This window comes from Hemitrygon akajei, chromosome 21, assembly GCF_048418815.1.
Source record: "Hemitrygon akajei chromosome 21, sHemAka1.3, whole genome shotgun sequence".
In the NCBI taxonomy this organism is placed as follows: domain Eukaryota; kingdom Metazoa; phylum Chordata; class Chondrichthyes; order Myliobatiformes; family Dasyatidae; genus Hemitrygon; species Hemitrygon akajei.
In genome coordinates this window covers 22,182,483-22,196,519 of record NC_133144.1, presented here as the reverse complement: position 1 = coordinate 22,196,519, position 14,037 = coordinate 22,182,483, and positions in this window count along the sequence as shown.

Below are 14,037 nucleotides of genomic sequence, written 5' to 3'. Positions count from 1 at the left end.
ATGGTTTGGCACAGCTAAGAAGGGCCGAAGGGCTTGTTTCTGTGCTGTAATGTTCCATGGTTCCATTGATGAGACATAATTTAGAGTACTGTGAGCAGTTTTGGTCACCAACTGGCGTTTGTATTCTGGCCCTTCAGGGACATTTGAAACTCCAAGCCAAGAGAGACTGATGAGATCAGGATAAGGGGGCAATAGATGAACTGATCAAGTATTAGGACCAGTATACATGGTAGACTAATAGAATTTGCTGTCATTGAAAGGCTAGTGTTCTCCATCTCAGACTCACACACCTGACCAGTGGGAGGTCTCATTTGGCTACCTACAACAGCCAGTAGTGGTCTTGCTGGCTTTGACAGAATAAGCTCTCAGTCCCGCGGCAGATCTACGTTGTCCTGAGCTGAGAGAGTAGAAGTGCTTCGTATTTGACTCCTCGGAGTCACTCTAGTTGCAACCGATGTATCTAATGCAACCCCGTGCACATGGGGTCATACAGCACAGGGTCTGGCTTTTCGCCCCACCTGGCCCCTGCCCATCCTAGCAAGGCCCGTTCGCCCAAGTTTCACTTCGTAAACTTCTAAACAGTTCCTATCCACCTGACGGACCGAGAGGAGTTCTCTTGGCCCGTCAACACAATTTTGATAGTAGGGAAGGCACAACAGTGACTTTACTACCAGAGGTGCTTAAGGAAAGTTAATCTGCCTCAAGAATTGCTGGCCAACTTTTATCGATGTGTGATAGAGAGCATACTGACATGCAGAATGACGGTGTGGTACTCTTGCCACAGTGAGACAGATCACAAAGCACTCCGACGGGAGATTAGGATGGCTCAGCACAACAATAGGACTCAACTACTGGACCTGGAGACGATCTACAACTCTCAATGCCAATAGCACGCATGTAACATCATTGAAGACCCATTCCGTCCTGGACACTGGCTGTTCAATCTCCTGCCATCTGGTAGGAGATACAGAAACATCTTAGCCAAGACAGTTAGACTGAAAAACAGGGTCTTCCCAAAGTCTGTTGTGCATCTGAATAATTCTACACCCTGGCTTCATCAGGACTAAGGGTCTTGGCCCAAAACGTCAACTATACTTCTTCCTATAGATGCTGCCTGGCCTGCTGCATTCCACCAGCATTTTGTGAAAGTTCTAATCTATTCTATTCCTTTCGTGTCTCTGTCTAAATGCCTTTTAACTGTGTTTATTATATCTACCTGAACCACTTCCTCTAGCAGCTCATTCCAGGTACTGACCACTCTTGTCTAAAACAAAACGTTACGCCTCAAGCTCCTATTAAATATTTCCCCTCCCACCTTAACCTTGTGCCCAGAGGTTCTTGGTTTCTCACCTGTGGGGGAAAAGTACTGTGCACATTCACCCGATCTATGACCCTCTGCTATCAACACAATGCACAGCAGTCGTTCACTTAAGCTGTCTTCTTAGGAACTTGGTTCTCAACCCCAAGGAAGTCGAGGGCAACAGGTGCACAGGAGCCCCAGGTTACAAGTTGCAAACCCTCCTAGACTGGAAATAATTGGTCAAAAGTAGCAGGTTCCATCATAGCTGAGCTTAAATCCTGGAGTTTCCTCTCCTATGGGACCCTGAGAGACTTTCAACAGAGGAATCGCAGTGGTTCAAGGCAGCTGCGTCCCACCTTTGTCAAATTGGCACAGCCATAAAAGACTTCCTTGGCCATTTTAGGTCTCGTAAAGCTGGTATATGTTCTGGGGACACAAGAGATGACGGGTGCTGGAATCTGGAACAGCGAGCAATCTACTGTAGGAACTTCAGAACCAGAATCAGGTTTATTATCACCAGCAGGTGACGTGAAATTTGTTAACTTAGCAGCAGCAGTTCAATGCAATACATAATCTAGCAGAGAGAAAAAATACATAAATGAAAATAATAATAAACAAGTAAATCAATTACAGTATATGTATATTAAATAGATTTTTTTTAAAGTGCAAAAACAGAAATACTGTATATTTTTTAAAAAGTGAGTTAGTGTCCAAAGCTTCAATGTCCATTTAGGAATCGGATGGCAAAGGGGAAGAAGCTGTTCCTGAATCGCTGAGTGTGCGTCTTCAGGCTTCTGTACCTCCTACCTGATGGTAACAGTGAGAAAAGGGCATGTCCTGGGTGCTGGAGGTCCTTAATAATGGACGTTTAATGCCTTTCTGACACACCACTCCCTGAAATGTCCTGGGTAATTTGTAGGCTATTGCCTAAGATGGAGCTGACTAGATTTACAACCTTCTGCAGCTTCTTTTGGACCTGTGCAGTAGCCCCTCCAAACCAGACAGTGATGCAGAATGTTAGAATGCTCTCCACAGTACAACTATAGAAGTTTTTGAGTTAATTTGTTGGCATGCCAAACCCCTTCAAACTCCTAATGAAGTATAGCTGCTGTCTTGTCTTCTTTATAACAGCATCGCTATGTTAGAACCAGGTTAGATCCTCAGAGATCTTGACACCCAGGAACTTGAAGCTGTTCACTCTCTCCACTTCTGATCCCTCTATGAGGATTGGTATGTGTTCCTTCGTCTTACCCTTCCTGAAGTCCACAAACAGCTCTTTTGTCTTACTGACGTTGAGTGCCAGGTTGTTGCTGTGACAACACTCCACTAATTAGCATATCTCTCTCCTATATGCCCTCTCTTCACCAGATGAGATTCTACCAACAATGGTTGTATCATCAGCAAATTTATAGATGGTATTTGAGCTATGCCTAGCCACACAGATGTGTATACAGACAGTGGAGCAGTGGGCTAAGCACACACCCCTGAGGTGCACCAGTGTTGATCATCAGTGAGGAGGAGATATTATCACCAGTCCGCACAGATTGTGGTCTTCTGGTTAGGAAGTCGAGGATACAGTTGCAGAGGGAGGTACAGAGGCCCAGGTTCTGTAAATTCTCAATCAGGATTGTGGGAATGATGGTATTAAATGCTGAGCTATAATCGATGAACAGCATCCTGACGTAGGTGTTTGTGTTGTCCAGGTGGTCTAAAGCCATGTGGAGAGCCATTGAGAGTGCATCTGCCATTGACAGTGGGTCGAGCAGCATCTCTTAGACCATAAGACCTCAGAGCAGAATTAAGCCAATTGGCCCATTGAGTCTGTTCTGCCATTCCTTCATGGCTACTTTATCTTCCCTCTCAGCCCCATTCTCCTGCCTTTTCTCCGTAAGCTTTGATGCCCTCACTAATCAAGAGCCTAGCAACCTCCACCTGAAGGCCCAATGATTTGGCCTGCAGTTAAAACATTAGACTCCAAAGCCCCCCCAGCTCCCCCCTCCCACGCACAAGCAGCAACAGGACAACGACAACCCCCCCCCCACCAGCAAAAAGGCTTCGGTGCCCCCCACCGAGCACTCAAACACAAACCAAACGTCAGTAAAGACACAGACTTGCAGCACCCCAAAGACTACTCGTTCACCCCGTAATTCGACAGACCACAGGCTCTCTCTCTCTCCCTAAAAAGGGGAAAAGGAAGCGTCTCCATTTCACGGTGAGAGGGGAGACACACAACGAACAACTTGCTGGTTTACGACGTTAGAAGTCTGCTGCATCGCTTTTTCCGAGCTCTGCGCCCAGAGAGTCGGCCCCGGAAAGTTTCAGGTCTCTGGACACGCAGCCCACTGCTCCCAAAGTTCTGTGTTCTCCCACCTCGCCTCGGTTGGTGGCACCAACCTTGGATCTTCATGTCTCCAGAGCCACAGAAATCCGGCACCCTGAAGGCGCGCTAGTCTCCCAGGCCAGATCCTTGGCATCTCAAAATGCAGCCGGTCGTGAGGCTGTGAGAGCAGGTCCCATTCCCGGAAAGAACCGGAGTCAGAGTGTAACTCCAGGTTAGGGTCTTCAAAAGGGAAAACAGAGATATCAAAGATGGAAATAAAGCTGTTTCCGAAGATGCAAGCAAAGGAGTCACTCTATGGCGCCTTCATAACTTCGCTCCGCTCCTTAAAGATCATTCATAAAGTTTGCACCAAAACATCTTCATCTAGTTGTATACAATGCGTTAGTGCAAGATCAATTTTCCTTTCAGATACTGAGTCGACAAGAAGGTGGACACTGTCTCATCTGCACCACAGACACCTCAAGGACGGGATACAAAGGAGAAGGAGTCTGTGCTCAAAGGAGCTGATGGGAAGGGTCCTTCTCCTCAGCAGCCAAGCGATCTACCGTTGAAAATATCCTGACCGGTTGCATCGTAGCCCGGTATGGTAACTCGAATGCGTAGGAATTCAAGAAGTTGGACTCAGCCCAGTACATCACGGGGCATCGCCCCACCACCAGTAGTATCTACGTGAGGTCTGAACTGAAGAGGATAATATCGAAGATCCCCACTATTGGCCAGGAGGTACGGAACACCACCAGGTTCAGGAACAGCTACTCCCCTTCAGCCATTTGGTTCCTGAACCAAGTGGCACAACCCTAAACATTAGTCCCTGCAGCCCTGATCTCTACGTTATTACAGGAACACTGACCACCTTGCACTACGATGGGCTTTGTTTTGTTCAGAGCCACTTTACTGCCAGTATGTGGATCAAAGCAGAATTGATTGTCATTTGGTGCTGAGCATAAAACACAGGACAATACCATAACAGACAATGCAATAGAAACACTTTTTTCCTTTTTTTTCTTTCAAAAAAATATCCTTAACACTTTATTTTTTCTTATTATTATTGATATATTGCTTAGCTTTGATAATCAGTTATTTGCTAATTTAAGTCTTTATTGTACATAATGACATATTGACTTAATGTATCTTTTTTGTTGATCTTCAATAATAATTAATAAAAAAGATTTTAAAATGAAAATTAAACACTTTTTTCTCTATATGCAAACAGTAGTGGGTTAAGAAGATGATCAGTAATGGACTTAAGCTAGTCCAACATCAGACGTTCAAAGGTTTTCATAACAACCAAAATCGAAGCCATTGGCCTGTAATTAGTAAATCCAGTGATCTTCCCTTTCTTGGGAACTGGAATATTTATAGCAACTTTAAAGCAGTCCAGAACCCTGCCTGATTGGATAGAGGCGTTAAGTATCTCAGTGAAGACTGTTACTAGCTGATCCACAGATTGCCGTAGAGTATCAGCTGAGACCCGTCAGGACCTGCAGCTTTCCTCATGTTCTGTTTACTGAGTAGTTTGCTTCACAGAAAGTATCATTTATTCTTCCTTGAATTATTTCTGTGTTTCTTGTGAACGTTGTGACTCTGATGCTATGTGCCAGTGATGCTGTTGTGTTTAATTGTGCATGTACTTGTGCACTTGACAATAAGTGCAGCTTGACGTTGACTTTGACCGGGTGCTTGTTTGGGAGTTCTGCCAAATGACTTTGACAATCTGCTTGGGGACCACCACACAGGATGCACAATCTCCTTTCTCCTGTGTGATCTCAAGGATGTCCCGTGTCGATTACTGATACTTCCAGAAGAAAATCTAATTGAATATTTGAAACACACACACGGTGCTGGAGGAACTCAGCAGGTCAGGCAGCATCCGTGGAGGGGAGTAAATGGTCAATGCTGTGTGCAAGACTGCTGTACTTGCAAGATGGGAGATGTTTCGATAGAGGTGGTAGGTTGGTTATGGAATCATGGTATCATGTATCTATCGGCTCTGTGGCCTATATGAACCAAATGCTCTAGGAAGTGAAGTGGCCAATTAGCCCCTGCGGTTAGAATCGGAATCACTATCGTATATTGTAAAATTTGCTGTTTTGCAGCAACAGTACAGTGCAAGACATTAAAAAATACTGTAAGCTATAATAAGAAATCTACACTCAGGGGCCACTTTATTAGGTACACTTGTACACCCGCTCGTTAATGCAAATATCTAATCAGCCAATCACGTGGCAGCCACTCAATGCGTATAAGTACGCAGAAATAGTGGAGAGGTTGTTGATCAGACCAGACATCACAGTAGTGAAGAAATGTGATGGAAACACATCAGAAACTGCTGATCTTCTGGGATTTTCACACAAAACACTCTCTAGAATTCGCCACAGAGAATGGTGCAGAAAAATGACAAAAGCATCCAATGAGCAGCAGTTTTGTGGGCAAATATACCTTGTTAGAGAGGTCAGAGGAGAATGGGCAGACTGGTTCAAGCTGACAGAAGGGTGACAGTAACTCGAATACCCACAGCATGTCGAACCTTGAAGTGGATGGGCTACAGCAGAAGATCACAAACATACACTCAGTGGCCACTTTATTAGCTACAGAAGTTGCATAATAAAATGGCCACTGAGTGTATAATCAATAAATGAATTATGCAAAAAGAGAGAAAAATAGTGAGACTGTTCATGGGCCATTCAGAAATCTGAGGGCAGAGAGGAAGAAGCTGTTTCTGAAACATTAAGCGTGGGTCTTCAGGCTCCTGTACCTCCTCCCTGATGGAGTTACGAGAAGAGGGTACAGTGGTGAGAGTCCTTCATGATGGATGCCGCATTCTTGAGGCATGATATTCTGAAGATGTCCTTGGTGGTGGGGAGGCTTGTGACCATGACAGAGCCGGCTCAGCTTACAACCTTCTGCACCTTTTTCTGATCATGTGCAGGGTAGATGTTATGAGGTTCTCATTGGTGGGAGAGTCATGAACAAGGGGACGGAGTTTCAAAATACGGGGCTGCTCAAAGTGTGGAGAAAGTTTTCTGCTTAGAGGGTGGTGAATCCTGAATTGTCTTCTCCCCGAGGATACGGGAGGTAGATAAATATTTGAAACGTCAAAGGGTTAAGGGTCAGGACGAAGACGAGATAAGATCAGATCAGCTGTCACCATAACGAATGGTGACGCTTGAGGGCCTAGAGGTTACTTCTGCTCCTACATTTGTTCATTCTGGCGTGTAAGTCCTGCTATCTCCTCCCACCTTCACCAGAAGAACTGGAGTGGTTCAGGCCACAGCAGGGCATGGTTCTGGCTGCCCCTGGTGTGGAGACTCTGGAGGGAAATCTGAAGATGCTGACTGGATGAGAGGATATGTGTTAGGAGGAGATGTTGGACACACTTGGGTTGTTTCCTCTCGAGTAGTAGAGGGTGAAGGGAGATCTGATAGAGGTTTATAAAATTATGTAAGTCGTAGATAGATAGTCAGTCTCTTTTACCCAGGGCGGAGATGTCTAATACCAGAAGACATTATGGTGAGAAGGGGTGAGTTCAAGAGAGAGATGTGGGGCATTTTTCTTCCACAGAGATTGGTGAGTGCCTGGAATGCACTGCCTGGGTTGGTTGGAGAGGCAAATGTGACAGAGGCGCTCGAGCTCTTTGACGGCACATGAGCGTGCAGGGATTGGAAGGTCGTGCACATTGTGTAGACAGAAGGGATTAGTTTAGTGAGCCATTTGATGACTAGTTTAATTAGTTTGGCTCAACATCATGACCCGGAGGGCCTATTCCTGTGCTGTATTGTTCTATGTTTGATGTTCATCTCTGAGCACAGTCAGGGTAGGGCGACAAATGCTGACATCTTAGTCGGCCACGATTAAAGGGCCTGTTAACATTCTGTATATGGATGTTACCCCTCTTGGTGGAGCTGAGTGATTCTGATCCATATCTAACAGGGACTTTTCAGTGACGGTATTGACAGGGCAGCCACTGAGCAATTGAACCACAGCACCTAGTGTAGGGGTTGCCATCCTGGGGTCCTAGGACCCCTCCGTTAATGGTAAGGGTCCGTGGCATAGTGTATGTTTGAATGGTGCCTCCTTCGGTTCTCCAGTCGTTGTTCATACAACCCCCAGAAAAAAAAGCCTGCCTTTGCTGCTTATAAACACTAAGCTTCTGTTTTTCTGGGGAGGAGATCGGAGTGTTCTCGGAATATACTGCTAAATGTGGTCTGTGAATAATCACAAAGTGTGCAGACACGGTCACGGTCCTTTTCTTCTTGGAACCTGCCCATTTGAATCAGCCATGGTGAAGACGCTGCTTAATGGAGTGGAAATCCTGCAGCAAGTTCTTAGACCACAAGACCATAAGATATAGGAGCAGAGGTAGGCCACTTGGCCCATCTAGTCTGCTGCACCAATCATGGGCTGATCCAATTCTTCCAGTCATCCCCACTCCCCTGCTTTCACCCCATACCCTTTGATGCCCTGGCTAATCAAGAACCTATCTATCTCTGCCTTAAATGCACTCGGTGACTTGGCCTCCACAACCGCTCGTGGCAACAAATTCCACAGATTTACCACCTTCTGACTGAGGTAATTTCTCCGCATCTCAGTTCTAAATGGACGTCCTTCAATCCTGAAGCTGTGCCCACTTGATCTAGAATCCCCTACCATGGGAAATAACTTTGCCATATCTAATCCATTCAGGCCTTTTAACATTCTTAACAGGACAAATACCGGGGACATGGGGTTAAAAATAAGTAAACAGCTGTAATCGCTCCAGCAACACACAAAATGCTGGATGAACTCAGTGGGTGAAGGAGCATCGGGGGGGGGGAATGGGCAGTTGACGTTTTGGGTCACTCGGACCAGAAAGAACGAGGAGAAAGCTGGTATTAAAAAAGGAGTGGAGTGACAGCTGGATTCACATGAACGATGAGCAGATGGGTGGGGAGGGGGAAGTGGGAATGATGACGGAAGCTGGGAGATGATAGGTAGAAATGAGAGAGGGCTGAAAATGATGGAATCAGACAGGAGGGGATAGTGGAATATCTTGTGTTACCCAGATTCTAGTATCTGCAGTCTCCTGGCTCTCCATTATGCTGTAATACCTCAGCAGGGTCAGTCAGCGTCTGTCGAGGTAGAAGGCCAGTGAACCTCAGCTCCAATGTCCCGTTGGCGTCCTTTCCCCCATGGGCAGCGGATGTTTCTTCCTTGTGTGACCCCTGTCCTGGCCCCATCGTTAACTCTATCGCCGAATGCATCAGGAACAGTTTTGATGTGCGCTCTGGTTTTAATGATTACCCTGTAACTTATTCCTAAAGGTACACACATTACCCAATGCAGTTGCCAAATGGAATCAATCAATAAGATCCACTGAAGAGCGGGGTCTTTGTAAGGAAACTCAATATGCCCATGACCGAAACCTAATTTTCTAAATGGATTTTATTGTGTTTCTAAGGATGTAGATATCCTAACTGATAATGGATGGAGGTCATGGAGGTCACAAGAGACAAACTTCCTCAAGGATTTTTTGCTATATTCTCACAAAGGAGCCGGAATTTCGAGAAAAGCAGTCCTGTTGTTTACAAGAAACAACCTGTCCCCTCGTCTGGGGATAATGCATTGCAAACACAATGCATGGAAAATGCAGATAGGATGTCAGTTAAATGTGTGTAACAATGAAGGAAAAACAAACAACTTTTACGGCGAATGGGAGGAATTTACTTTATGGACTAAGGAGAGTGCCGAAACGGTATCAGATCGATACAAATATTAGAACACTGAACGTAGGACAACAGGACTGTACCTCTGTGGAGGCAGCATTTATGCAAAGGAATAAAGACTCGGCCTGAAACATCGACTCTTTATCCCTCTCCATAGACGCTGCCTGATCTGCTGAGTTCCTGCAGCGTTTTGTGTGTGTTACTATGGGTTTCCAGCAATACAAGAAGGAACTGGATTTTTTTTGGGGGGGAGGGGAGTAGGGGGATCACAAGACCCTTTTGGACATTGATCCTGTGGAATGCCGCAGGTCAGATTCACTGATTTATTGGCGAGTGTCCGGGGAGCTACGTGGCCTCGGTCGGAGCAAGGACCAGGCCTCAAGCCGCACAGTCGCCTGTTCACGGCAGCTGGGCGAGAGGCATCAGCACCGGTGTGCTCCACCAGGGGCAGTGTGGCACAGCATCCAGGCTGGAGTCGGCACTGTCCCCTGTGTTCACCTGGCAGAAGACCAGCTGTATTGTGGTTGACTGCTGATCTCTGCGGTGTTCATTGACTCGGTGTCCGGACTATATACATATATATATATTTTTGCGCAGCTGTATTTTACTGATACCTGATACGAGCTTGCTATATGTGCTTTGTGCTGTGTGTGACTGTTGCTACTGTGTTTTGTACCTTGACTCCAGGGTAACGCTGTCTGTATACACTGAGGGAATTTCGGACACTGCCGTTCAGCTGGACGGGCTCGCCTTGTTTCGTGCAGACAGGGATGCAGCTCTCTCCGGTAAGACTCGCGGTGGTAGCTTGTGTGTTTACATCAACACGGAATGGTGTAAGAACTCTGTGCTGGTTTCCAGACACTGCTCATCAATAGTGGAGTTTGTGGCTGTTCGATGCAGACCATTTTATTTGCCACGGGTATTCACCTCTGTCCTTATATTCGGTGTTTACATTCCCCCCAGCGCTAATGCTAAGGAGGCGCTCTGTGAACTGTACGGGGCTATTAGCGAACTGCAGAGCGCACACACTGATGGACTGTCTATTGTCGCTGGAGATTTTAACCACACGAACCTTAAGCCAGTGCTCCCCAAATTCCATCAGTATGTGGACTTTGCAACAAGAGGGGAGAACATGTTGGACCTTGTTTACACAAACATCCCTGACGTGTACTGGGCAGAGCCCTGCCCCCACCTCGGTTACTCAGACCACATCTCTGTTATGCTAATCCCAGCATACAGACCGCTCGTCAGGCGCTCCAGACCAGTTCAGAAGCAGGTGAAAACCTGGTCAGCAGGAGCCATCTCTGCTCTTAAAGACTACTGTGAGCACACAGACTGGCACATGTTCAGGGAGGCTGCAACCGATGGCGACTCTACCAACTTAGAGGAGTACACAGCATCAGTGACCAGCTACATCAGCAAGTGCATTGATGATGTTACTCTGTCCAAGACCATCACTATACGTGCCAACCAGAAGCCATGGATGACCGCAGAGGTGCGTGCGCTGTTGAGGTCCTGCGACTCCGCCTTCAGAGCGGGCGACAAGGCAGCCCTAACAACAGCAAGGGCCAAACTGTCCCGAGTCATCAGAGGGGCAAAGTGTGCACACGCCCAACGAATCCACAGCCACTTCCAGGACAGCGGCGATACGCAGCGCATGTGGAAGGGCATCCAGGACATCACCAATTACAGGACAACATCACCTGACTGTGCAGGTGATGCCTCCCTCACAGATGCGCTGAATAACTTCTGCACTCGTTTTGAGGTGGAAAATGACGTAGCGGTGAGGGAGTCCACCCCTCCTACAAATGGCCAGGTGCTGTGTCTCACCGTAGCCGATGTGAGAAGAACCCTGTGCAGGGTCAACCCGCGGAAGGCTGCTGGACCAGACAATATTCCTGGTAGAGTGCTCAGAGGATGTGCAGACCAGCTAGCAGATGTTCTCACTGACATCTTCAACATCTCTCTGAGCAGCGCCATCGTTCCAACGTGATTCAAGGCCGCCACCATCGTCCCCGTGCTGAAGAAGTCTTCAGTGGCCTGCCTCAATGACTACTGTCCCATTGCACTCACATCCATCATCATGAAGTGTTTCGAGAGGCTCGTCATGAGGCACATCAAGACCCTGCTGCCCCCCTCACTGGACCCCCTGCAGTTCGTGTATCATCCCAACCACTCAACAGATGACACCATTGCCACCACCCTCCACCTGACCCTAACCCACCTGGACAAAAAAGACACGTACATTCGAATGCTGTTCATAGACTTCAGTTCAGCATTCAACACAATCATCCCTCAGAAATTGATTGGAAAGCTGAGCCTACTGGGCCTGAACACCTCCCTCTGCAACTGGATCCTAGACTTCCTGACTGGGAGACCTCAGTCAGTCCGGATCGGGAGCAGCATCTCCAACACCATCACACTGAGCACGGGGGCTCCCCAGGGCTGCGTGCTCAGTCCACTGCTGTTCACTCTGCTGACCCACGACTGCAGCAATACACAGCTCGAACCACATCATCAAGTTCGCCGATGACACGACCGTGGTGGGTCTCATCAGCAAGAATGACGAGTCAGCTTACAGAGAGGAGGTGCAGCGGCTAACGGACTGGTGCAGAGCCAACAACCTGTCTCTGAATGTGTTGTTGACTTCAGGAGGGCACGGAGCAACCGCTCAATGCTGAACATCGACGACTCTTCAGTAGCGATCGTTAAGAACACCAGATTTCTTGGTGTTCACCTGGTGGAGAATCTCACCTGATCCCTCAACACCAGCTCCATAGCAAAGAAAGCCCAGCAGCGTCTCTACTTTTTGCGAAGGCTGAGGAGAGTCCATCTCCCACCCCCCATCCTCATCACATTCTACAGGGGTTGTATTGACAGCATCTTGAGCAGCTGCATCACTGCCTGGTTCGGAAATTGCACCATCTCGGATCGCAAGACCCTGCAGCGGATAGTGAGGTCAGCTGAGAAGATCACCGTGGTCTTTCTTCCCGCCATCACGGACATTTACACTACACGCTACATCCGCAAAGCAAACAGCATTATGAAGGACCCCATGCACCCCTAATACAATCTCTTCTCCCTCCTGCCGTCTGGGAAAAGGCACCGAAGCATTTGGGCTCTCACGACCAGACTATGTAACAGTTTCTTCCCCCAAGCTATCAAACTCCTCAATACCCGAAGCCTGGACTGACACCTTACTGCCCTATTGTCCTGTTTATTATTTATTGTAATGCCTGCGCTGTTTTGTGCACTTTATGCAGTCCTGGGTAGGTCTGTAGTCTAATGTAGTTTTTTTCTGTGTTGTTTTTTACGTAGTTCAGTCTAGTTTTTGTACTGTGTCATGTAACACCATGGTCCTGAAAAACGTTGTCTCGTTTTGACTATGTACTGTACCAGCAGTTATGGTCGAAATGACAATAAAAGTGACTTGACTTGACTTGACTTGACTTGTATTCATGGGTATTCATGTATGGTTGAATGATGATTGAACTTGAATTGAATCTGCAGAATCTCTTTCTTTTTAAGTTATTGGCACCTTCTCCATCATTGCTAGTGATTTCAACCAGGCCATCGTCAGGAGTGTGTTACTAAAATACTACCAGCATGCCTCCTGTCCCACCAGGAGAGCAAACACCTCCATTGCTGCAAAGATGCCTACTGAGTCCAGCCACCAAGTTATGCTCCTTCTCCCTACGTACAAACGCAAGCTAAAGCAGGAGAATTCAGTACAGAGAACTGTACAGTGCTAGTTTGAGGAAATAGCTGAGCTTCTACGTGTATGCTTTAGTTGGTAGTCTGGTCCACAGCAGTTAGCCTAGATGAGTATGTCACGACTATCACAGGCTTTATCAGCAAGTGTGTTGAGCTCTGTGTAACCGAGAGGACAATCCAGGTATTGCCAAAGCTGGCACTGGGACATCCGCTCCACAATGAAATCTAGGATTGCAACATCCAAATCAGGTGACCCTAACCTTTACAGGAAATTGAGATATGACCCTGGTAAAGCTTTCAGAGATGCCAAGGGACAATACCAGTTAACTTGGGTCCCAGACGAGCCATCATTTGTGGCTGGGCTTACACAGTATCATGGACTACAAGACAGTCAGGCAGCATCACTGTTAACAGTGCATCCCTCCCAACATGTCCATGCATTCTTTGTACATTTTCAACCGAAGAGGATTGGAGTATCACTACCCATCTTGACTGTCTCCAGCACACCTGAATCCTCAGTCATTAGATCAGCCTTCCAGAGAATGAACCAGTGGAAAGTATCTGGACCGGAAAGTGTCTTTGGCTGTGTCCTTAGATCTGTGCAGATCAGCTGGCAGGGGATTTGCAGATAATTTTTAATCTCTCCCTGCTTCCCACCTGCTTTAAGAAGGCCAGTATTATTCCAGTACCTAAGCTGTCAGAACCGCTTTGTAATGTGTCTCCATGACTGTCCCCTGGGGGTTCTGGCATCCACCATCATGAAATGCATTGGGAGTATAGAGGGATGAGGATGTCGTGGTACTCATTAACTCCAGCCTCTCAGCCAAACTCGACCCAATGCAACTGGTAACCACTGAGAAAGGTCTATGGCAGACAGCATCTCCCTGTCCGTTCACTCATCCTTGCAGCATCTGGACAGTAAAGACGCCAACGCCAAACTATTGTTTATTGGCTGCTGCACTACTTTCAAAATTATAATT